General features: G+C 40.4%; 1 long non-coding RNA gene across 1 annotated transcript in view; it reads left to right on the forward strand.

The window, feature by feature from the left end:
* The first annotated feature begins 6,872 nt into the window (after positions 1–6,872).
* Positions 6,873–25,032, forward strand: part of LOC144785413 (uncharacterized) — a 946,426-nt gene continuing 928,266 nt past the window's right edge. The window contains exon 1 of the long non-coding RNA XR_013601871.1: positions 6,873–7,022. This is a non-coding gene — a long non-coding RNA (uncharacterized LOC144785413). The remainder of the gene's footprint in view (positions 7,023–25,032) is intronic.

Consider the following 25,032-nt stretch of genomic DNA (forward strand, 5'->3'; position numbering starts at 1 on the left):
AGTAGCTATGATACCGACAGATGTGCCATGCGCTTCATTGTCATCTGAAAGAGGGATCCCTCTTACCAGAATACTCGCCACTTGAGGACCATCTCCTCTTGGATCCCATGATCGATAAGGCAATCTCTCTGACTAATCGGGAACTGACTAACAACTCCCCAGACTGTTTGGGCGCGCTGCGAAAGGCTTGGGAGTCTGACGTGGGCCTATTAGAGGATGATGATTGGGCCGAGGCACTACAGACTCCCCGGGAAATAGCTATAAGAGCACGGTTCAGACTGATTCAGCTCCAAATTTTCCATAGATCCAATGTTTCCCGAATAGCTTACGTTTGAATGGGCACCTATTAGTCTGACAAATGTGTATTGGGTTGTGGATTAGAAAAAGTCTTTCTCTCATATACTTTGGTCATGCCCCAGGATTCAAAGGTATTGGGAAGGTATAACCCAAATGATGACGAAAGTGGTGAGTGAGAGTGTCCCGCTAGAACCAAGGTGGCTCATCCTGGGAGTGACTGGGGAAACAACGTGGCCACAATGGGCCAAGACTTGGTTTGCCCTGGTGGGAGGAGTGGCCAAGAGAAACATCACCCAAGCAGTAACAGCCCCATACTCACAGCCTGGAAGAAAGACCTAGAATGGTGCTACGGGGCTGAACGGGCCATATATCAGAGGGTTGCCCACGTTAGGTTGAAAAGATATGGAGTAGCCATTGATAGATGCCATGGGAAATGTTTTGTGTTGGCTTGTGGTATCTCGGACCACTTGCCAGTGGAGGTACAGATGTGCGGGCCGCGGTGAGAGCGGTCTCTCCCGCCGAGACTAGACCCCACCTTGTTTAGAGACCAGGAATTTAGGGACCAGTTTGGGGAGCGCACTAACCAATATTTGCTGAAAATGTTGGCTCCATACGGTCTGACCGTTTACTCTGGGAAGCAATACAAAGTGGTGGCCAGGGAATTTCTACAGGCAACCAGTGGCATTAGGCACAAAGAAAAATGTGCACAATGTGATGCCATTGATCGGGAGATCCTAACTCTTGAATTGACGCTGTACCCGAATCCCACGAGTGCTATCAAATGCTCAAATAAACTCAAACTCAAACAGAAAGAGCTTAGGAACCTGGAGGAAAACGCCGCTCACGCACACGTGCTGGCAATGCAGAGGAAGGTCTATGATCTTGGGGACAAAGCCAATAAGCTCATCACGTGGCTTGAATGACAAGTAGGAGACGCAACTGGGACTCCGTAATTAGAACTGAGGATGGTGTGCGAGATGGCACCGGTGCCAAATTAGCGGAGGTGTTTGCAGATTATTACTAAAATGTCTATCAATCGAAGACTACGCAGGAGGAGGGAGAGTCCTCTGAATTTTTAAAAGATTTGAACATGCTGGCAATTGGAGAAGATGATAGAGTAGCCCTAGATTCGAACATGGGGGTAGAGGAAGTCAAAAATGCATAGAGAGATCTGCAATCAGGTAAGTCGCCAGGCTCCAAAGGCCTTCCAACAGAAATCTTTAAATGTGTGGCAAGCAAACTAGCCCCGCATATGCTTGACATGTTTCATGGAGCAAGAGAAGAAGGTGCGTTCCCGGAGGATTTACTCATGGCAACCCTAATGGTCATTCTTAAAAAAGGGAAACCCCATGATCTCTGCAGTTCATATAGACTTACCTCCCTTTTGAATTTCAAGGCCAAAGTATTAGCTCAAGTCATAGTTAACTGTTTAAGCTCAGTCATTCAGTCCCTAATACATCCAGATCAATCTGGCTACATGCCACACAGGAGCACTAGACTCAATTTGCATCGCATTTATGGCATGATGCAGCTGACTCCAGCTGCACTTCTGTCGCTCGACGTGAAGATGGTGTTTGACAGTATTGAATGGGTGTACCTATTTGCTGTCCCAGATAAAGTCGGATTTGGCCCTAATATACAGCAATGGATACGTCTATTTAATACCGACCCGATGGCACCCGTTAGTGTCAATGGCAATATTTCCAGATCCACTGATGCTATTTGCACTGGCAATGGAACCACTGGCTGTTTAGATAAGGGGGGACCCAGTAGTGAGAGGCTTAGACATAGGAGGTGGCTGGGAAGAACCTATATCTTTATACGCAGATGATATCCTGTTGTATGCCCACAGCCCCAGACAAATGTTTCATCGCCTCATCCACATAATACAGTCCTTCAGGACCTATTTAGGATATTGTGCCAAGTGGGATGAATCCCTGGTGGTGTCATAGGCAGGGGCGCTCCCGCCCCTGACGCCGTCATGCTCAGAATTGGTCCCTAAAGAAACATTTAAGTATTTGGGTATTTGGCATTCAGCACTAACAGTTACTTAACTAAACTATACCGGAAAGGGAGAGGTAATTGGCTCCTCTCAGTACATGGTTTCTGAAGTCTGGCAGAGGGCAACCAAAAGGACTGGGAGGGCAAACTAACTTGCAGAAAAAACCCTCTCTGGGAGGGTGATCAATTGGGAGAGCTGACACGGATAAAAGGCTTTTGGAAATGGAGCCTTATAAGAATTGACCATTTGGGGGATGTCTGGAAGTGCGGGAAAATGTTGGACTTTGACACATTGCAGGAGCAGTTCCAAATGGGGTCGAGGGAGTAGCTATGATACCGACAGATGTGCCATGCGCTTCATTGTCATCTGAAAGAGGGATCCCTGTTACCAGAATACTCGCCACTTGAGGACCATCTCCTCTTGGATCCCATGATCGATAAGGCAATCTCTCTGACTAATCGGGAACTGACTAACAACTCCCCAAACTGTTTGGGCGCGCTGCGAAAGGCTTGGGAGTCTGACGTGGGCCTATTAGAGGATGATGATTGGGCCGAGGCAATACAGACTCCCCGGGAAATAGCTATAAGAGCACGGTTCAGACTGATTCAGCTCCAAATTTTCCATAGATCCAATGCTTCCCGAATAGCTTACGTTCGAATGGGCACCTATTAGTCTGACAAATGTGTATTGGGTTGTGGATTAGAAAAAGTCTTTCTCTCATATACTTTGGTCATGCCCCAGGATTCAAAAGTATTGGGAAGGTATAACCCAAGTGATGACGAAAGTGGTGAGTGAGAGTGTCCCGCTAGAACCAAGGTGGCTCATCCTGGGAGTGACTGGGGAAACAACGTGGCCACAATGGGCCAATACTTGGTTTGCCCTGGTGGGAGGAGTGGCCAAGAGAAACATCACCCAAGCAGTAACAGCCCCATACTCACAGCCTGGAAGAAAGACCTAGAATGGTGCTACGGGGCTGAACGGGCCATATATCAGAGGGTTGCCCACGTTAGGTTGAAAAGATATGGAGTAGCCATTGATAGATGCCATGGGAAATGTTTTGTGTTGGCTTGAGAGAAGTGATCTTATTGTTTAGGCCAAGAGAATGAGGTAATCCAATAGCAGGTAACTACGATGGGGTGCCCACCATGCATTGTGAAACCTGTGTCATATGTCTCTCCTACTATGTCAGTTCTGAATTGATGTCGAGCTGAAGCTTGTTTTATGTTCAATAAAAAGCTTTTTAAAAAAACAATTGCTCCCTACATCCCTAAAGTACCCAGACCCAGCCCCCATCCTGAGGTCTAAAACTGTCCACAGCCCTTAAAACTGTCCCTTTCCCCCGTCCTGAGCCCTAAAAACTGTCCCCATGCTCTAAAAAGCTCAGCCCCGCCCGTCTGAGCCCCAAAAACTGTCCCCTACACCTGTAAAGTACCCTTACTCTGCCCGGCCTGCCCTGAGCCCCAAAACCTGTTCCCTGCTCTATAAACAACATTGGCCCACACCTGAGGCCTACAAACTACCCCCACCTGAAAGACTAACCCCACCCAAGACCTAATCACAGCCCCTCTTACCTCACTAGGTCCTCGCCATATCCTTCATCTTTCTGTCTTTCTGTGCCCGCCATCTGCTCTGCATCTAGACAGAGAATTACCTTAACTACCCATATGCGTGGTTAAGGCAAGAGTGGTTTGGATTGCGGGGGAATGGCCCATGTGGCTAAGTCTACGTTTTTACGGCTTTTCCCCTCTTGTTGATGTTTGACAAAAGGAGGAGGAAATCAGATGGGGTTTGGGCACTTTCGGGTAATGAATTTAAAAAGAAAGAACAAGAGTGATATACATAACAAGGTGAGGAGAAATACAAAGGTGTATGGATATATATCCGCTGAGAAATGTGCGAGGCCTCAATAACCCCCAAAAGTGGAGGACAATACAACAACATGTAGAGGAATATAACGCTGATATCAAATGTCCAACAGAAACACACATTAAGTATAAAGACATGACATAATTAAGGCAATTGAGGTATACAACTTTTGTGAACACAACAATCTTCAACAAAGGGTGTAGCTGTATAGACAAGACAGGTTGTAAAATCATGGAAATTAAGAAAGGCAGATGCATATTGGCGGTGTGCAATTGTACAGATACATACAGAACAAACTATTTTATAGTGTGTGAGGTGCAAAGGCCTAATACTAAAGCTACTGAGGCATAGGTTAACTTGTGAACGTGAAACAGAGAAAAATAAATAATGGTGATTTTACCTGCTTAATGGATTCTAAAATCAACAGAACAAATAGTAAGGTAAGAGTTGGTAACAATTAGAGAAGCCTTTCAAGGAGTCAGTTGAGTATTTGGATTTGTGGACCTTTGGAGATATGTCTATCGTAAAGAGCCAAGTTATACATATTACTCAGGTGTCCACTAGCTATACTCTTGGATAGATATGACCTTACATTATCAGATATTCATATCCAGATGGATCCGAAGACTCTTCTGATCACAACTTAGAAAACTTAAGATTGAAATGTCTCTTTAAAGCTCAGCTTACCTAGAGTTTATAACTCAATCTATATTTGAGGTTGTTTACAACAATATTGGACTGGCTAACTTCTATTAAATATACAATGAAGTTAAACAGGGCAGTTTTGAAAGTGGGAAGTGAATAAAGAGATTTTTGGCAGAGTTGCACGAATTGGCTCGATAGCGGTAATACCAGAGCCATAATACTCCAATGATTAAGCCTTTATATTGGAATACTTAACCCCTCTGGTCCGTTCCAGGGACTGCCCCATGAGAGGAATAGTTCAAACCAAATATGAGAAAGAGAGGTTCTGTGTAAAGTGCATCCATTTAGATACAGAACTCTCATGTCGGTGCCAATCAAGTGGAGGGCCACAGAGAGATCAAAATGGCTCTGGGAACATCTAAAGGCGAATGAGGACAAAATCAAACACTTTTTTAAAAACAAAATATTGGAAGTGCTAAACTAAATGTAGTCTTTGACACTCTTAGACATATATCAGAGAATGTACTATTCTGTATGTCTCCAAAAGATATATATGTAAGGTTAAACTGCTAGAGGGAGAAAAACTGGGAAGGGAACAGAGAGAGCTCATGCAACAGCTAATAAAAAATCTGCATATAAATGGGGCAAGATATATCAGCAGCTTGTAGTATTAAGGGCAGAGGTATGCAATGAGAAAACAAAAAAGCTGCAACTCAATTTATTCAACATAAAGGTAAAGAATTGGAATATGGAGAATCCATAGGGAACCTGTTGGTGTACAAGATAATGGTAAAACATTATCTGGAGGTTAAAAATATGCTGCAAATACCTGCATATGTAGGAATGCCTTTACAAGTTAACGCCATTGTTCATTCAAGGCTCTTTGTGTCCTGTATCCAATATCCATTATCCATTATCGTTTTTAGCATAATTAAATACATAAACACATCAATTATACCACTATATGCAAACATGCAGTGACACTCTTTTCCTGCATAACTTAAAGAGTATCAAACATAACTGCTGGCCTTCATTACTCTACATGTATCGTCAAATTTATTTTCCTCATATTTAATTTTAAGGTATTTCACTAAGACAATTAAAACAATTATGTGAAATGCTCTAGTTCTTCTGTCTTGTGACCACACCTTAATACTAACCAGAAAACAGCTCTGACATAAACAGCTCTAGAGCTGACTACGGACGCATCTAGAAATGTTCTTTCTTGAGTGATTTATAAGTATAAAAGGATCTCTCTGAGACAGGAGGAAAAGGCAGACAGTGGAACATATACTGCCTGTGCTGTCTTGGGCCGAACCTCCAGTGACCCAGAGCAAAAGAGAGAAAGGCAGAAGAAAAGAAAGACAGGAACACAGTGACAAAGGGTAACAACAGGAATAGAAAATAACCTGCAAAATTGAGAGGAAACGGGAAGATCAGGATGGTGCAAGAAAAAGGCTAGATTTGAAGTCAAAAACTATTCATCAGCCACATCACTCAGCAGTGCTAACAGGGGACTCCTCAAACAAACAAAATCTTCTACACTTACACAGATCATGTACTGTTCACAACCCCCACACAGCGTTGGACTGGCCTATAGTGCAATCAGATAGTGCCCAATAAGCTGGTCTGAAGGGTCTGTATTTTTGAATGTTTATGGGTCAATTTTATTTTGCTGCCCCAGTCGGACCCTGGTCCCATGCACAACTGAGGAGAAAAGAATGGTACAGAAAGAATATTCTTCAAAATGAAATGTGTATAGGAGGGATTTGCACTTCATTGTCTTCACAACCCTTATCTCATATTGGTTAAAGAAATGTGAAGCACCTACCATTGCCTACGTGAAAGGAATGTGATCGAGGATGCCTAACGTCATGCCATCCAATTATGTTCTTTCATGTTTAGCTGTTGCTGTGCTCATGTTTAGCTAGTGCTGTGCTCGAAAGGAAGGCGAGGCTTGTCGTGTGCTTTAAGCCAATAGCGAGAAGGAAGAGGAGTGGGCGTGGCTGCATCCAGACATTTAAACCACTGAAAGAAAGATCAGCCTCCAGCCTCCAGCATCTATCTCCTTTTGCAGAATATCTTGCTCTTCTCTTGCAGAATATATCGCCGTAATGATGCAGTTTGTGTTTTTGTTTTGTTTTGTTTTATTTTATCCGCCAACAATAGTCAATGGTGGGTTAAAGGAAGGGCGCCCAGAGGACAACTATAGGTAAGCAAAGTGCATTGATGTGCAATGAAAACTTCTCTGTTTTTCATTATTTTGAGCAATTGTTATATTGAACATTGATTAAATAAATTGGGCAACAATTACAAAAAACTCGAAATTATATCATAGAAATACATTAGGACTTACCTCAACATTCTATCATGTCAGGCAAATTACTGCGGAGCTGTGTTGTGTATTAAAAATGAGTTAAGGGCACATTTAAGCTCCAACTGCAAATTGACTCGCATTGAAAACTTGTTTGTGTTCTGAAAGACAGTTTTGTATGTAGCTTACAATTCAGTATGCAGTTCTCCAGCGGCAAAATTTGTGCTATTCCTATTTTTTTAATATACATTGTGAACAGGAGTTTGTCGACAGTTGAGCACTATGTATGTCTTTCTGTACCAAAACCTAATAGATTTAGATTCAGAGTTTGGCAGAGGGATTGTGTCGCCGTAGCGAAGTACAATACTCCCGCCATGTCAAAGGTGTTCTGCCTGCCAAATTTAGATGAGTCCGCCAACTATTACTTGCTTTTTCCAGGACCTGGGGTCACTTGCATCAAACTTTCAACATTTTTTCAAATTTTCAAAATAAAATTCCCAAGGCCAATTTATTATGGAAAATAAATACAACCAATGACCCCCTTGCCATGGAGTATTCTCCCATAGTGTTGGGGTAATTTTTCAGTTTTGATTGCCCCTGATTGCCAGGTTTTACCTTGTGGTGACAGACGGTGAAAGCTTGCCATTTGTGCATCCTCTTTGAATAGGTAGTGCAGACAATTGGAAAACCCATCTGTGGTCTCTACTGTGTTAGACTATCGGAGGTGAGGTGTGTCAGCGGCGGAGACAGATTAGCCTCTGAAGCAGACATACGGAAAGTCCACCTGACTCTAAATGAAGAGGATGGACCTTCAGTTTGGCAAAAAGGGTATTGCGTTTCGGTTGGAACGGAGTGCCCTCGCCTCTAAACTATATATCGTGCCTGGATTCAAAGGCCCTGATGTACAATCAGAAAGAATTCAAACCAGTAATGTTAATGCACATTGACTTGCTCAGCATTTTGAGATGCTACCAATCTACTATACCACTCAGACATATATAAAAATGTATTTTTGCTGGTGGTCGCAAGAACTCCTGCGTCATTAATATGAATGAGGCAGCTGAAATTTGTACCACCCTACACATGTCTGAGAATACAGATCTCCCTCCCTGATTACCATCCCTTTAATATAAACTTTTCTTAGAGGTGCCACGTCTCTAAGAGGGACATGTGATGCTTAGTACATTCAATAAAATTAGGGCCAGAATACAGTGGTCTTCTAAATCACTATCTTTTCACCTGAGACTGCAATGCAATTCCAATAGGGACGGCTTCCTCTCAGCAACTCAGTCACCACCCGGTCTCAGGTGACAGTAATTGATCAATGGTTGTCATTGCAATCTTAAGCCATTGGAGCACCTCACTGTGACTCAAATACGAGAACAACAGCTCATTTACACTTACTCCTATTTGTGATTCTGAATTGATCACAATAGCCCTTTTCTGAGTTGTAAAAACGTATTCTGGGTCATAAAATGACCCTCGCATTAGCATATGATTAAGGCCCACTTGAAGTTCGAAATGTGTAATGCTTTGCCAGTTGCAGATTTAAACTTTCTTACCTGTCGTCTGTCTGAAGGGCTTGATTTTGCACTTAGGATGTTGCGTGAAGGCTGTGCTATGTTACGGTGGTGACATCGCCTACAAGCCCCAGACCGCTTGGATGGGCTTTCCTTTCATCGAATTTGAATCAGGATCTACATGTAATGGGAGGCCCGACGGCTGCTCTAATTCTGGAAAGAAGGATTTCGCTATGACGGTGCCACTGTTTTGTTAGGAGGCCTGCAGGCTGAAGATTTCTCAATACTCACTAGGCAGACAGGGTTTACTTGAGTTGCTGGACTCACTCACAGTCAGACAGAGTGAAATAATTCTCACGCAGCTGCATTGAAAATTGGAACAATGAGCACACGAGGGACAGTGCCTAACAGTGGAAATGGCATTCACTGCCATTCAGCACGACATAGAAGTGTTCCTTTTAAAGCTGGCATGTGGCAGTTTGCTTTTATTGAGGCTTATTAAGGCATCCAAGGTTTTTAAAAAATGAAGTACATTACGAGGCTTTGTTAGACATTTGCAAATCATTATTGACATGGTAGTCTGTTGAAAGACAGGATTTCTAACCAAGGCTACAAAAACTTGAATATTTATTAACAGTGGGCATTAGCCATGTTATTGAAAGCGTACCAAATAAGTAAAAATGTCGCCTGGCACCTGATCTTCGAAAAAAACACTCTTTATTGAAAATGACATGTGGTGCACTTGCATTCCTTATTCACTGTTGATGACCTAAGTGTGTTTATATCCCATTGTCACTGACTCTCACTTTAGCATATGATTAAGAACCACTTGGTGGTCAAAACGGGTAATGCTTTGGCTGTTGAAGAATAAAACTTTCTTACCTGAAGTCTGTCTGGAGGGCTTGATTTTGCGCTTTGGATGTGACATGAAGGCTGTGTTGTGTTACGGCGGTGACGTTGCCTACAAGCCCCAGCCCGCCTGCATAGCTTTCCTTTCTTCGCATTTGCATCGGGATCTATATGTACATACATATATATATATATATATATATATATATATATAGTCATTGAAAAAAACACAGGTTACAGGAACATTATAGTTAGGTGACATTTTACTCGTACAAAACTAGAGAAATTCCACCATTATAGTTAGCTAAGTCGCACCACTGTAAAGCACTGCTGATGACGTCACATATTACATCACTCATGACATGGTCAGTGAAATCACTGATGACATAACTGATGATATGTCAAATTAAATCATTGATGACATCATCCAGTGACGTTTTTGTTTATTCAGTTGAGCTGCTGTATTGAAAGTTTCAGAGTGACCTGTCAAGCAGGTGCCAAGGTAAAAGGGGGAAACCCCAAACACGTTTTCCCCAAGAGAGGTGCTGAAAGAGAAAAACAATTCATAAAGAGGAAGAAAGGTGCCTAAAGAAGAAAGAGAAGTGCAGAAAGAGTCGAGACAAGTGTAGAAAGAGGAAGAAAGAAGAAAGAAAGATGCAGAAAGAGGCAAGAGAAGTGCAGAAAGAAGAAGAAAGGTACAGAAAGAAGCAGGAAAAGTGATGAAAGAGGTAAGAGAGATGAAAACAAAAACAACAGAGAGACATAAAGAAGCAAGAGAGGTGCAGAAAGAAGCAAGGGAGGTGCAGAAAGTAGCAAGAGAAGTGCAGAGAGAGACAAGAGAAGTGCATACAGAAGCAAAAGAGGTGCAGAAAAAAGCAAGATAGGTACAGAAAGAAGCAAGAGAGGAGAAGATAGAGGGAGAAATGTACAGAAAGAGGCCAAAGAGGTGCAGTAGAGAAAAAAGGAACGGAAAAAAAGGAACAAGAGAAGTACATAAAGAAGCGAGAGAGGTCGAGAAAAAAACAAGACAGGTACAGAAAGAAGCACGAGATGTGCAGAAAGAGGAAGAAATATGCAGAAAGAGACAAGAGAGGTGCAGAAAGAGGCAGTAGAAGTGAAAAAGAGGCAAGATAAGGGCAGAAGAGGCAAGAGAGGTGCAGAAAGAAGCAAGAGAGGTGCTGACAGAGGAAAAGAGATACAGAAAGAGAAAGAAAGGTAGAGAAAGAGGAAGGAATAAGAGAGGAGAAGATAGAGGAAGAAATGTACAAAAAGAAACAAGAGCGGTGTAGGAAGAGGAAAAAGGTGCGGAAAAAGCGAAAGAAGCGAGAGAGGTACAAAAATAAACAAAATGTGGAGAAAGAAGAAAGAGAGGAGAAAAAAAGTGATAGGTGCAGAAAGAGGCAAGGCAAGTGCAGAAAAAGGACGAAAGGTGCAGAAAAAAGCAAGAAAAGTGCAGAAAGGAAGAAATATTCAGAAAGAAGGAAGATGAGCACAGTAAGAAGCAAAAGAGGTGCAGAAAGAAGCAAGAGAAGTGATGAAAGGCAAGTGAAGTGCAGAAAGAGGTAATTGTGCTACAGAAAAAAGCAAGAGAGGTGCAAAAAGTAGCAAGAGACGAGAGAAGGAGGAAGAAATGTGCAGAAAGAGGCAAGGGAGGTGCAGTAAGAGGAAAAAGGTGCGGGAAAAAGGAAAGAGAAGTGCAGTAAGTAGTAAGAGGTGTAGAAAAAAGGTACGCAGTCTAAATATCAAGTTTTAAATATCGACCTACAGTAATATCGAGTTGTATATATAGTAGGTACAGAATATCGAAATCAAGAATATTTACAACCAGAATATCGACCTGAAGGTAAGAAATATTGTTTTTGGTAATATCAAAGTTAGTAATATTGATGTTACTGATATCAATATTTATATTAGTGTTATGTACTTTATTATGTATTTTACATGTTTGTGTTTATATTTTTGTTAAGTATTGTACTGGTTTGAATATATGTATAACATTTTTAGAAGTTAGTAATGTTTTTTTAAGTAAGTTATGCATTTAAGTACCATAGAGGGTTGTGGGTTTATAGGGTAATAGGGTGGGAAGTAATTTAATTGTAATTAACTAATTTTTTATTTATTTATTGGTATTGATAATAAATGTAAATAATCATTTATTGGTAATTATTTCTTATTAATTAATAACTATGTTTTATTAATGTATTACTTGGTAATTATATTGAGCTTATTAATTTATTATTGGAGTGTGTTGTGAGCTTTTAGGGGAATAGGGTGGGAATTAATTTAATTCTAATTAAGTAACTATTAATTTTATTGTTGGGTACTGATAAATATTTATGGTTAATTAATTATTAATTGGTGATAACATTTTAATAATCAATATTTTTTGCTTTTGAACAATAATTTATTGTTAATTATTATTTGGTAATTAATTTTGATTAATTATTATTTATTGGTATTTACAGACAGTTTATTGCTAATGAATTATTAATTGGTAAATACTTTTGAATAATTATTGTTTTTTGGTATTGAAAACAACTTTATTGGTCATTAATTTTTATTTGGAAATTAATTTCTAATATCATTCATGTAATTGTTCATTAGTTATTCATTGGTAATTATGTTTTATTAATTATTTTTTGGTATTGATAATGAATTTATTGGTATTTAATAATTAAATTATTATTTATTAAAACATTATTTTCATTATTTGTATGTTATTTTTACCCCTATGCTATCCAACATTTTCCCTACTGTAGCACTCACTGGAGTTTGAATAGTAATTTTAACCCCTACACTATCCAACACTTTCCCTGCTGTTGCGCTCTCTGGGGTGGGAATAGTAATTTTGACCCCTATGATTTCCAACATTTTCCCTACTGATGCACTCTCTGGAGTTAGAATAGTAATTTTTACCCCTACTCTATCCAACACTTTCCCAACTGCTGCACTCTCTGGAGTAGGAATAGTAATTTTTACCCCTAAGCTATCAAAAACTTTCCTGACTGTTGCACTTTCGGGAGTGGGAATATCAGTTTTTACCCCTGAGCGGTAGTAATGTATAATAGAACGCACCTCAGGAGGTAATATATATAATCAGAGTGGGTAGTCAAAATAATATTTTCAGTTTCACAAAGGACAAGAAAGCAATTGGTTGTGGTGCCACTCCGGATAAAAATGCACCTTACTACCTTATGTACCTGAATACATAGATCCTGCAAACAGTCACTGTGAGAAACTATATAATATACAGATATCCCGGCACTCAGAAATGAAAACCCTATATGTACTTATATGTAACCATTACAAGCAAACCACATTGAATAATATCAATATCAATATGGCGAAAAACAGATTTGGATTCATACAAAATATTTTCCTTTTAATTTAGAAAAACATTGTATATAACATTACAGTTTTCAAACAAAATCCGATAATGACCCATTGTACCTAAGATAAGCATAGCATTAAAGAGACCATTCATAAAGGCTATTTGTAGCTTTGTGGTCTTGATCCAAATGCACAACAGCTGACACGTATTTCGTCATTTATGAAAGGTCTTTATCTGTATAATATAGTAATTTTTACCCCTATGCTAACCTAAATTTGCCCTACTGTTGCACGCTCTGTAGTTGGGATAGTAATTTTTGCCTCTACGCTATCTGACACCTTCCCTACTGTTGCACTCTCTGGCGTGGGAATAGTAATTTTTACCCCTACTTTTCTTACTGTTTTAGTTAATGTAGTGTATACTTTATTCATTATTTTCGTATTTATTTGTTATATATATTTTATATTTTTATTTATATTATGTTGTATGTGTATGCATGTATTTATAATTTATATTTTTTTAAACAATGTATACGCTATTACAGTAATTATTTATAAATATTATTAAATAAGTATGTATATTCTATTCTATGGTACCAGTGGACTCCAGCTGCTCGGCTGGAGTCTATTGGTATCAGCTGTTTACAGTGGTTGTTTGGTCCGAGGGATCAGAAAACTCCAGGCCGCCTCAAATGCTCGCCAAGCCAGTGGCTGCTGCCAGGCGCAGCTCATGACTTCACGTGGAACCACTCTCATTGTACAGTAGCTCACAGCCCGGTGGACACCTGCATGGGGGAATTGAACATTATAGGGGACCCAAGGAAGCCTGCGGACTGCTATTCATCCCAGGCACTTCCAACTGGCCACTCTGCACCTTTGATTTTTACATCATTACCCATTTGGGCTAGATTTTGCCTGCTTCCCCACACGTAGTACCTACCCCAAAAAGATGTCTTCTGGGAACTGTAGTTTTTACTGCTCTGCAGTCAGTACACAGACTTGTGATCTGGGGCAAGGAGCACTCCGACCAATAGGAGTGGAGCAGGACTTACAAAGGAGTGGGTGGAGCAGCATCCTGTTGTACAGTGGCATAAGACAAAGGCTTTTTACCCAAAATGCCTCATGCCCAAATTGTCCAATAAAGGCTTCCCTTGGACTCCTCTGAGTGGCCTCATGCTTTTCTTTACTGGAGGAGTCTGTGGTGATATTATATTTTAGATGTAAATGTTTTATTTATTTTTACATTATATGTATTAGTTATAATTTTGAACATTTTAAAATATTTTCAACTATGTTTATTTAATTAAATGTATAATTTACTTTATTTTACATTATTTTTTAAACATTTAAAAAAGTGATATTTTTAACAATGACATTTTTGACAACGATATTTTTGACAACGATATTTATGAAGTCAATATTTTTCTACTTACCATAATGTAAATAGGACTTCAATATTGTTGACATTGATATTCTGTCTCTGATATTTTTGACGTCGATATTTCTGTAGTCGATATTCTGTCAGTGATTCCAGAAAAAAGCAGGAGAAGTGACGAAAGAGTCAAGAAAGGTACAGAAAAAAGCAATAAAGTTGCCAAAAGTTGCAAGAGAGGTGCTGAAAGAGTCAAGAGAAGTGCAGAAAGAGGCAAGAGAAGTGCAGAAAGCGGCAAATGAAGTATAGAAAGAGACAAGTAACATGCACAAAGAAGCAAGGGAGGTGCAGAAAGAGGCAAGAGAAGTACAGAAAGAAGCAAAAGAAGTAATGCAAGAGGCAAGTACAGAATTAAGCTACATAAATACATAGAGAGGCAAGAGAGGTGCAAAAAGAGGCAAGAGGGGTACAGAAAGAAACTAGAGAGGTGAAGAAAGAAGAGAGTGAGGTACAGTAAAAAGCAAGTGAGATACAGAAAGAGGGAAGAGAGATGCAGAAAGAAGTAAGAGAGGTACAAGAAGAAGGGGGTGAGGTGCAGAAAGGGGCAAAGGAGGTATAGAAGGAAGTTAGGCAGTAATAGATAGCAGCAAGAGAGGAGCAAAAAAGAGGCAAGTTAATTGATAAAAGAAGCGAGATGTGCAGAAATAAATAAATGTGCATATAGAGGCAAGAGAAGTGCAGTAATAGATAGGAAAAGTACAGCAAGAGGTGCAGAAATAAGTCAGAGAAGTACAGAAAGAAGCAAGAGAAGTAAAGAAAGAGCCAAGAGGGGTGCAAAATGAAGCAAGAGGGTTGCAGAAAGAGGAAGAAATGTGCAGAAAGAGACAAGAGAGGTACAGAAAGAGCCAATAGAAGCAGAAAAAGGGGAAACAGACGAGCAGAAATATGTAAGAGAAGTGAAGAAAGAAGCAAGAGAGGAGCAAAAAGAAGCAAGAGTGCTGAAAGAAGAAAAAAGTTACAGAAAGAGAAAGAAAGGTAAAGAAAGAGGAAGAAAGATACAGAAAGAAGCAAGAGAAGTACAGAAAGAGTCAAGAGAAGTGTGGAAAGAGGAAGAAAGGTGCAAAAAGAAGAAAGAGAAATGCAGAAAGAGGCAAGAGAAGTACAGAAAAAAGAAGAGAGGTGCAGACAGAAGCAAGTGAAGTTATGAAAGAGGGAAGAAAGATGCAAACAATAACAATAGAGGTGCAGAAAGGAGCAAGAGAGGTACAGAGAGAAGCAAGGAAGGTGCAGAAAGTAATAGAGAAGTGCGGAAAGAGACAAGAGAAGTGCATAAAGAAGCAAGAGAGGTCCATAAAAAAGTAAGAAACCTGCAGAAAGAAGCAAGAGAGGAGAATATAGAGGAAGACATGTACAGAAAGAGGCAAGAGAGGTGCAGTAAGAGGAACGTTGCGGAAAGAAACGACAAGAGAAGTGCATAAAGAAGAAAGAGAGGTACAGAGAAAAACCAAAGGTGCAGAAAGAAGCAAGAGAAGAGAAGAAAGAAGATAAAAGGTGCTGAAATAGGGCAAGGGAAGTGCAGAAAAAGGTTGTGATAAGTTCAGGAAGAAGCAAACAAAGTGGAGAAAGAAGGAAGAGAAGTAATGAAAGAGGCAATTGAGATACACAAAGAGGTAATAATGTTGCAGAGAGGTGCAAAAAGAATCAAGAAAGGAGAAGAAAGAGGAAGAAATGTGCAGAAAGAGGCAAGAGAGGTGCAGTAGGCAGAAAAAGGTATGGAAAGAAGCAAGAGAAGTGCAGAAAGTAGCGAGAGGTACAGAACAAAAGCAAGAGAAGTGATGATAGAGTCATGAAAGGTTCAGAACAAAGCAAGATATATACAAAAAGAAGCAAGAGATTTACAGAAAGAGGCAACAGAAGTGCAGAAAGTGAAGAAAGGAACAGAAAGAAGCAAGAGAAGTGCAGTAAGAAGCAAAGGAAGTACAAACATAGCAAGAGAGGTGAAGAAAGAAGGAAAAGAGGTACAGAAAGAAGAGAGTGAGTTAGAAAAGAGGTAAGTTAGGTGCAGAAAGAGGCAAAAGAGATAGAGAAAAAAAGCAAGAGCTTTCCTAAAGAAACCAGGGAGGTATAGAAAGAAGCAAATGGACATACAGAAAGAGGGTAGAGAGGTGCAGAAAGACGTAAAATATGTGCAGAAAGAAGTAAGAAGGGTGCAGAAAGAGGCAAGAGAGGTGCAAAAAGAAGCAAGAGAGGAGCAGCAATATCAAGAGAACTGCAGAAAGAAGAAAGAGAGTTACAGAAAGAAGAGAGTGGGATAAAGAAAAAAGCAAGTGAGGTGCAGTAAGCAGCAAGCAAGATGCACAAAGAAGCAATAGAGGTGTAGAAAGCAGCAAGAGGGGTGCAAAAAGAGCCAAACGAATTGATGAAAGAAGAAAGAGAGGTGCAGAAAGAGGGAAGAGAAGTGCAGGAAGAGGCAAGAGAATTGTGGAAAGAGGCAAGTGAAGTGCAGCAAAAGGCAAGAGAAATGCAGAAAGATGCAAGACAGGTGCAGAAAGAGGCTAGAGAGGTACAGAAAAAACAGAGACCTATAGAAAGCAATAGGAGAGGTGCAAAAACAGGCAAGAGAAGTGATGAAAGATGCAAGAGAGGTGCAGAAAGCAGCAAGAGACGAGCAGAAAGAAGCAAGAGGAGTGCTGAAAGAGGAAAAAGATACAGAAAGAGGAAGAAAGGCAGAGTAAGGGGAAGAAAGGTACAGAAAGTATTAAGAGAAGTGCAGAAAGAGTCGAGAGAAGTGTAGAAAGAGGAAGAAAGGTACAGAAAGAAGAAAGAAATACAGAACGAGGCAAGAGAAGTACAGAAAGAAGAAGAAAGGTACAGAAAGAAGCAAGAGACGTGAAGCAAGTGCCAAGAGAAGTACAGACAGAAGCAAGAGAAGGGATAAAAGAGGGAAGAAAGACTTAAACAAAAACAATAGAGGTACAGAAAGAAGCAAGGGAGGTGCAGAAAGTAGTAGGAAAAGTGTTGAAAGAAACAAGAGAAGTTCATAAAGAAGCAAGAGAGGTGCATAAAAAAGCAAGAAAGGTGCAGAAAGAAGCAACAGAGGAGAATATAGAGGAAGACATGCCCATTAAGAGGCAAGAGAGGTGCAGTAAGAGAAAATTTAGATTGAGATTTAAGAGGAAAAAGGTTCGAGAAAAATGACAAGAGAAGTGCATAAAGAAGCAAGAAAGGTACAGAAAAAAAACCAAAGGTGCAGAAAGAAGCAAGATAATAGAAGAAAGAAGATGAAAGATGCTGAAAGAGGGCAAGGGAAGTGCAGAAAAAGGATGAAAGGTACAGAACAAAGCAAGGCAAGTGCAGAACGAGGAAGAAGTATGCAGAAAGAAGTAATATAAGTTCAGAAAGAAGCGAAAGAGGTGCATAAAGAAGGAAGAGGTGCACAAATAGGAAATAGTGTTGCAGAAAAAAGCAAGAGGGGTGCAAAAAAAACAAGAGAGGAGAAGAAAGAAGTAGAAATGTGCAGAAAGAGGCAGGAGAGGTACAGTAAGAGGAAAAAGGTATGGAAAGAAGCAAGTGCAGAAAGTAGTGAGAGGTGCAGAAAAAAGCAAGAGAAGTGATGATAGAGTCAAGAAAGGTACAGAAAAAGCAAGATATGTACAAAAAGAAGCAAGAGAGCTGCAGAAAGAAACAAGAGAGTTACAGAAAGAGGCAAGAGAAGAGCAAAAAGAAGCAAGGGAGGTGTAAAAAGAGGAGAAAAGTACAGACAAAAGCAAGGGAACTGCAGAAAGTGGAAGAAATGCGTAGAAAGAAGCAAGAGAAATGCAGTAAGAAGCAAAAGAAGTGCAAACGTAGCAAGATGTGCAGAGAGAAGGAAAACAGACACAGAAAGAAGATAGTGAGTTAGAAAAAAAGTAAGTAAGGTATAGAAAGAGGCAAAAGAGATGGAGAAAAAAGCAAGAGCGTGCCTAAAGAAACCAGAGCAGTGCATAAAGAAGCAAGACGTGTACAGAAAAAAAACAAAGGTACTGAAAGAAGCAAGAAAAGAGAAGAAAGAAGATGAAAGGTGCTGAAAGAGGGCAAGGGGAGTGCATAAAAGGGTGAAAGGTGCAGAAAAAAGCAAGAGAAGTGCAGAACGAGGAAGAAGTATGCAGAAAGAAGTAAGATAAGTTCAGAAAGTAGCGAAAGAGGTGCAGAAAGAAGGAAGAGAAGTGATGAAAGAGGCAACTGAGGTGCACAAATAGGAAATAGTGTTGCAGAAAACGCAAGAGGGGTGTAAAAAGAAAAAAGAGAGGAGAAGAAAGTGGTAGAAATGTGCAGAAAGAGGCAAGAGAGGTACAGTAAGAGGAAACAAGTATGGAAAGAAGCAAGAGAAGTGATGATAGAGTCAAGAAAGGTGCAGAAAAAGCAAGATAGGTACAAAAAGAAAGCAAGAGAGCTACAGAAAGAAACAAGAGAGTTACAGAAAGAGGCAAGAGAAGTGAAGAAAGAAGCAAGGGAGGTGTAAAAAGAGGAGAAAAGTACAGACAAAAGCGAGAGAACTGCAGAACGATGAAGAAAGGCGCTGAAAGAAGCAAGAGAAGTGCAGTAAGAAGCAAAAGAAGTACAAACGTAGCAAGAAAGATGACGAGAGAAGGAAAAGAGATACATAAAGAAGATAGTGAGTTAGAAAAGAAGTAAGTAAGGTACAGAAAGAGGCAAAAGAGATGGAGAAAAAAGCAAGAGCGTGCCTAAAGAAAACAGAGAGGTGTAGAAAGAAGCAAGAGGAGATACAGAAAGAGGGAAGAGAGGTGCAGAAAGGGGCAAGAGAGGAGCAGCAATATCAAGAGAACTGCAGAAAGAAGCAAGATAGTTGTAGAAAGAAGAGAGTGGGCTAAAGAAAGAAGCAAGTGAGGTACAGAAAGCAGCAAGAGAGATGCACAAAGAAGCAATAGAGGTGTAGAAAGCAGCAAGAGAGGTGCAAAAAGAGGCAAAAAAAGATGAAAGAAGCAAAAGAGGTGCATAAAGAGGCAATAGAAGTGCAGCAAGAGGCAAGATAATTGCGGAAAGAGGCAAGTCAAGTGCAGAAAGAGGCTAGAGAGGTATAGAAAAAACAAGAGATCTATAGAAAGCAACAAAAGAGGTACAAAAACAGGCAAGGGAAATGATGAAAGATGCAAGAGAGGTGAAGAAAGAAGAAGAAATGTGCATAAAGAGGCAGGAGAAGTGCAAAAAAGGCAAGAAAAATACAGAAAGAGGCAAGAGAGGTGCAGAAAGAGGCTAGAGAGGTACAGAAAGAAATAAGAGATCTATAGAAAGCAAAAAGGGAGGTACAGAAATATGCAAGAAAAATTATGAAAGATGTAAGAGAGGTGCAGAAAGAGGAAGAAATGTGCGTAAAGAGGCAAGAGAAGTGCAGAAAAAGGCAAGAGAAATGCAGAAAGAGGCAAGAGAGGTGCAGAAAGAGGCAAGAGAAGTTCAGAAAGAGGATAGTGAAGTGCAGAAAGGGGCAAGTAAAATGCAGAAAGAGACAAGGGATGTGCAAACAGGCAAGAGAAGTGTAGAAAGAGGCACAAGAAGTACAGAAAGAGGCAAGTGAATTGCAGAAATAAACAAGAGAAATGCAGAAAGGAGCAAGAGAGGTGCAGAAATAGGTGAAAGGGTTAGAAGGGTTAGAAAAAGAAACTATAGAGGTACAGAAAGAAGAGAGTGAGGTAGAGCAAAAAGCAAGTGAGGTGCAGAAAGAGGGACTGGAGCTGTAGAAAGCAACAAGAGAGGTGCAGAAAGTGGCAAGAGAAGTGATGAAAGATGCAAGAGAGGTGCAGAAAGAGGAAGAAATGTGCATAAAGATGCAAGAGTAGTACGGAAAGAGGAAAGAGAAATGCAGAAAGATGCAAGAGAGGTACAGAAAGAGGCAAGAGAAGTGGAGAAGGAGGCAAGTGGTGTGCAGAAAGAGGCAAGTAAATTGCAGAAAGAGGCAAGAGAGTTGCAGAAAGAGGCAAGAGGGGTGCAGAAAGAAGAAAAAGACATGCAGGAAGAAGCAAGAGAAGTACAGAAAGAAGTAAGAGAGGTGCAGAAAGAGGCAAGAGAAGAACAGAAAGAGGCAAATAAGTGCAGAAATAAGCTAGAAAAATACAGAAAGAGGCAAGAGGGGTACAGAAATAAACTAGAGAGGTACAGAAAGTATGTGAGGTGAGTGTGAGGTACAGCATAAAGCAAGTGAGGTACAGAAAGAGAAAAAAGACATGCAGAAAGAAGCAAGAGAGCTGCGTAAAGAGGAAGAAAGATGCTGAAACAGGCAAGAGCAGTGTAGAAAAAAGCAAGACAAGTGCAGAAAGGCAAGAGATGTGCCAAAGGAGGCAATAGGGGTACAGAAAGAAGCAAGATAGGTGTAGAAAGAAGCAAGAGAAGTACAGAAATAAGCAAGAAGGGAGCAGAAAGAAGAAAGAGAAGTGCAGGAATAAGCAAGAGAGGTGAAGAAAGATGCAAGAGAGTTGCAGAAAGAGGCAAGAGGGTATAGAAAAAAGCAAGGGGGTGTAGAAAGAAGCAAGAGAAGTACAGAAAGAAGCAAGAGAGGTGCAGAAAGAGGAAGAAATGTGTGGAACAAGGCAACAGAGGTACAGAAAGAGGTAAGAGGAGTACAGAAAGAAGCATGATCGGTACAAAAATAAGTAAGAGAAACATGGGCAGTGCAGAAAGGCAAGAGAAGCCCAGTTAAAGGCAAGAGAGGTACAGAAAGAGACAAGAGAGTTGCAGAAAGAGGAAAGACAGATGCTGGAAGAGGCAAGTGGGGTGCAAAAAAAAGAGAGCAAGGTGCGGAATGGAGCAAGAGAAGTGCAGAAAGAAGCAAGAAGGTATAGAAAGAGGAAGAAATATACAGAAAGAGGAGCATAAAGAGCCAAGAGAAGTATAGAGAGAGGCAAGATAATTACAGAAAGAGGCAAAAGGAGTGCTGAAAGAGGAAAGAGAAGTGCAAAAAGAAGCAAGATAGGTACGGAAAGAAGGAAGAGAGGTACAGAAAGAAACAAGACCAGTGCAAAGCGAGGCATGAGAAGTGCAAAAAGAAGCAAGATATATACCGAAAGATGGAAGGGAGGAGCAGAAAGAAACAATAGCAGTGCAAAAAGAGGCATGAGAAGCATAGAAAAAGACAAGAGAGGTGAAGAAAAAGGAAAGCCAGGTGCAGTAAGAGGAATAAATGTACAGAAAGAGGCAAAAGAGGTACAGACGAGGCAAGAGAAGTGTGGAAAGACACATGAGATGTACAGAAAGAGGCAAGAGAAGTGTAGAAAGAAGCAAGTGAGGTACAGAAGGAGAGAAAGAAAGATACAAGAGGAGGCAATAGAAGTGCAGAAAGAGAAAGAAATGTGTAGAAAGAAGCAAGAGAAGTAAAGAAAGAAGCAGGTTATGTGCAGAAAGATGTAAGTGAGCTGCAGACAGAACCAAAGGAAGTGATTAAACAGGCAAGAGAGGTGCAGTAAAAAGCAATAGAGGTACAGAAAGAAGCAAGAAAGGTGCTGAAAGAGGCAAGAGAAGTACAGAAAGAGGAATAAATGTGCAGAAAAAGTCTAGAGAGGTACAGAAATAGGCAAGAGAAGTACAAAAAGAGGCAATAGAGAGTTGCAGAAATAAGTAAGGAGCATATGTATCAAGCTAAATTGCGATCACAAATGCTAAAATTCACAGAATTTCAGCGTTTGTGATCGCAATTTAGCTGCGTGCAATTTATGTGAAAGAAAAACACTCGCAAAATAAGGAATCACAAAATTAGCGATTCTCTATTTTGCAATATCATTTAAGGAATCGCAAATTGCATACATATTTCAGGGGTGTAACAGGGTGTCCTTTTGACACCCTGGTACCCTTGAAATTGCGGGGTATATTACCAACAACAAGCGATAATTTTTGTCTCTAACTTGTTTAGAGACAAAAATTATCGCCGCACATCGGTGCAGAAAGTTCAGAAAGTAGCGAAAGAGGTGCAGAAAGAAGGAAGAGAAGTGATGAAAGAGGCAACTGAGGTGCACAAATAGGAAATAGTGTTGCAGAAAACGCAAGAGGGGTGTAAAAAGAAAAAAGAGAGGAGAAGAAAGTGGTAGAAATGTGCAGAAAGAGGCAAGAGAGGTACAGTAAGAGGAAACAAGTATGGAAAGAAGCAAGAGAAGTGATGATAGAGTCAAGAAAGGTGCAGAAAAAGCAAGATAGGTACAAAAAGAAAGCAAGAGAGCTACAGAAAGAAACAAGAGAGTTACAGAAATAAGCAAGAAGGGAGCAGAAAGAAGAAAGAGAAGTGCAGGAATAAGCAAGAGAGGTGAAGAAAGATGCAAGAGAGTTGCAGAAAGAGGCAAGAGGGTATAGAAAAAAGCAAGGGGGTGTAGAAAGAAGCAAGAGAAGTACAGAAAGAAGCAAGAGAGGTGCAGAAAGAGGAAGAAATGTGTGGAACAAGGCAACAGAGGTACAGAAAGAGGTAAGAGGAGTACAGAAAGAAGCATGATCGGTACAAAAATAAGTAAGAGAAACATGGGCAGTGCAGAAAGGCAAGAGAAGCCCAGTTAAAGGCAAGAGAGGTACAGAAAGAGACAAGAGAGTTGCAGAAAGAGGAAAGACAGATGCTGGAAGAGGCAAGTGGGGTGCAAAAAAAAGAGAGCAAGGTGCGGAATGGAGCAAGAGAAGTGCAGAAAGAAGCAAGAAGGTATAGAAAGAGGAAGAAATATACAGAAAGAGGAGCATAAAGAGCCAAGAGAAGTATAGAGAGAGGCAAGATAATTACAGAAAGAGGCAAAAGGAGTGCTGAAAGAGGAAAGAGAAGTGCAAAAAGAAGCAAGATAGGTACGGAAAGAAGGAAGAGAGGTACAGAAAGAAACAAGACCAGTGCAAAGCGAGGCATGAGAAGTGCAAAAAGAAGCAAGATATATACCGAAAGATGGAAGGGAGGAGCAGAAAGAAACAATAGCAGTGCAAAAAGAGGCATGAGAAGCATAGAAAAAGACAAGAGAGGTGAAGAAAAAGGAAAGCCAGGTGCAGTAAGAGGAATAAATGTACAGAAAGAGGCAAAAGAGGTACAGACGAGGCAAGAGAAGTGTGGAAAGACACATGAGATGTACAGAAAGAGGCAAGAGAAGTGTAGAAAGAAGCAAGTGAGGTACAGAAGGAGAGAAAGAAAGATACAAGAGGAGGCAATAGAAGTGCAGAAAGAGAAAGAAATGTGTAGAAAGAAGCAAGAGAAGTAAAGAAAGAAGCAGGTTATGTGCAGAAAGATGTAAGTGAGCTGCAGACAGAACCAAAGGAAGTGATTAAACAGGCAAGAGAGGTGCAGTAAAAAGCAATAGAGGTACAGAAAGAAGCAAGAAAGGTGCTGAAAGAGGCAAGAGAAGTACAGAAAGAGGAATAAATGTGCAGAAAAAGTCTAGAGAGGTACAGAAATAGGCAAGAGAAGTACAAAAAGAGGCAATAGAGAGTTGCAGAAATAAGTAAGGAGCATATGTATCAAGCTAAATTGCGATCACAAATGCTAAAATTCACAGAATTTCAGCGTTTGTGATCGCAATTTAGCTGCGTGCAATGTATGTGAAAGAAAAACACTCGCAAAATAAGGAATCACAAAATTAGCGATTCTCTATTTTGCAATATCATTTAAGGAATCGCAAATTGCATACATATTTCAGGGGTGTAACAGGGTGTCCTTTTGACACCCTGGTACCCTTGAAATTGCGGGGTATATTACCAACAACAAGCGATCATTTTTGTCTCTAACTTGTTTAGAGACAAAAATTATCGCCGCACATCGGCGATTTTTATCGCAGATAAACCTTGCTATTAGCAAGGTTTATCGCAAATGCGATAAAAAACGGCCGCAATGCATGAATATCGCTGAAAAGTCAGGGATATTCATGCATTATCGAGCAAATGCTCTTAGCCATGTTATCCACCTCCCATTGGATAACATGGTGAAGAACTGCTCAGGGCAGGTGTTAGCTTTTGGAGATATTCGCGCTTAGCGCGAATAGCTCCAAAAGTTGGTAATAGGAGATAGCGATGTTAGCGACTGTTTCCAGTCGCTAACATCTTGGCACGCCCACTTTGCATGTCATTAGTGATAAATATCACTGACATGCAAAGCGGGGCCCAAGATGGTCGCTATCTCCTATTAGCTGTCACTAACTGGTGTTAGCGACAGCTTGGTAATAGGGAGATAATTTTATCTCCGCTTTCTTGGCTTTTAAAGCCAAAAAAGCGGAGATAAACCCCTTGATAATATACCCCTGCATTCTCAATTTGCAATTCTCTAATTGCTAATTGAGAATGCCTTCCCATTCAATCCTATTGGCCTCCTAGCACATTGGATTGAATGGAATCCCACATATTCCTAGGTATTTCTTATTTGCGAATCTCAATTTGCGATTCGCAAACAAGGAATATGTGGGAAAAAAAAATGTATTAGCAAATCCCACTACATTTTGATACATATGGACCTAGGAGTGGTGCAGAAAGAAGAAGAAATGTGCAGAAAGTGAAAGAGTGGTGCAGAAAGAGATAAGAATGGTTCAGAAAGAAACAAGAAAACTGCAGGAAGAGGCAAGAGAGCTACACAAAAAAGCAAGATAAGTGCAGAAAGATGCAAGAGATGTGCCGAAAGAAGAGAGTGAGGGGCAGAAAGAGTAATAGAGTTGCAAAAAGAAGCAAGAGAGCTGTAGAAAGAGGTAAGAGAGTTGCAAAAAGAAGAAAAGTGAAGTAATGAAAAATTAGAAGAGTTGCAGATAGAAGTAAGAGAGGTGCAGAAAGAAGCGAGAGACGTGCAGAAAGAGGAAGAAAGGTACAGAAACAGGCAAGGAAAGTAAAGAAAGATGTAATAGACATGCAGAAA

Source organism: Lissotriton helveticus, chromosome 10 (assembly GCF_964261635.1).
Source record: "Lissotriton helveticus chromosome 10, aLisHel1.1, whole genome shotgun sequence".
In the NCBI taxonomy this organism is placed as follows: Eukaryota; Metazoa; Chordata; class Amphibia; order Caudata; family Salamandridae; genus Lissotriton; species Lissotriton helveticus.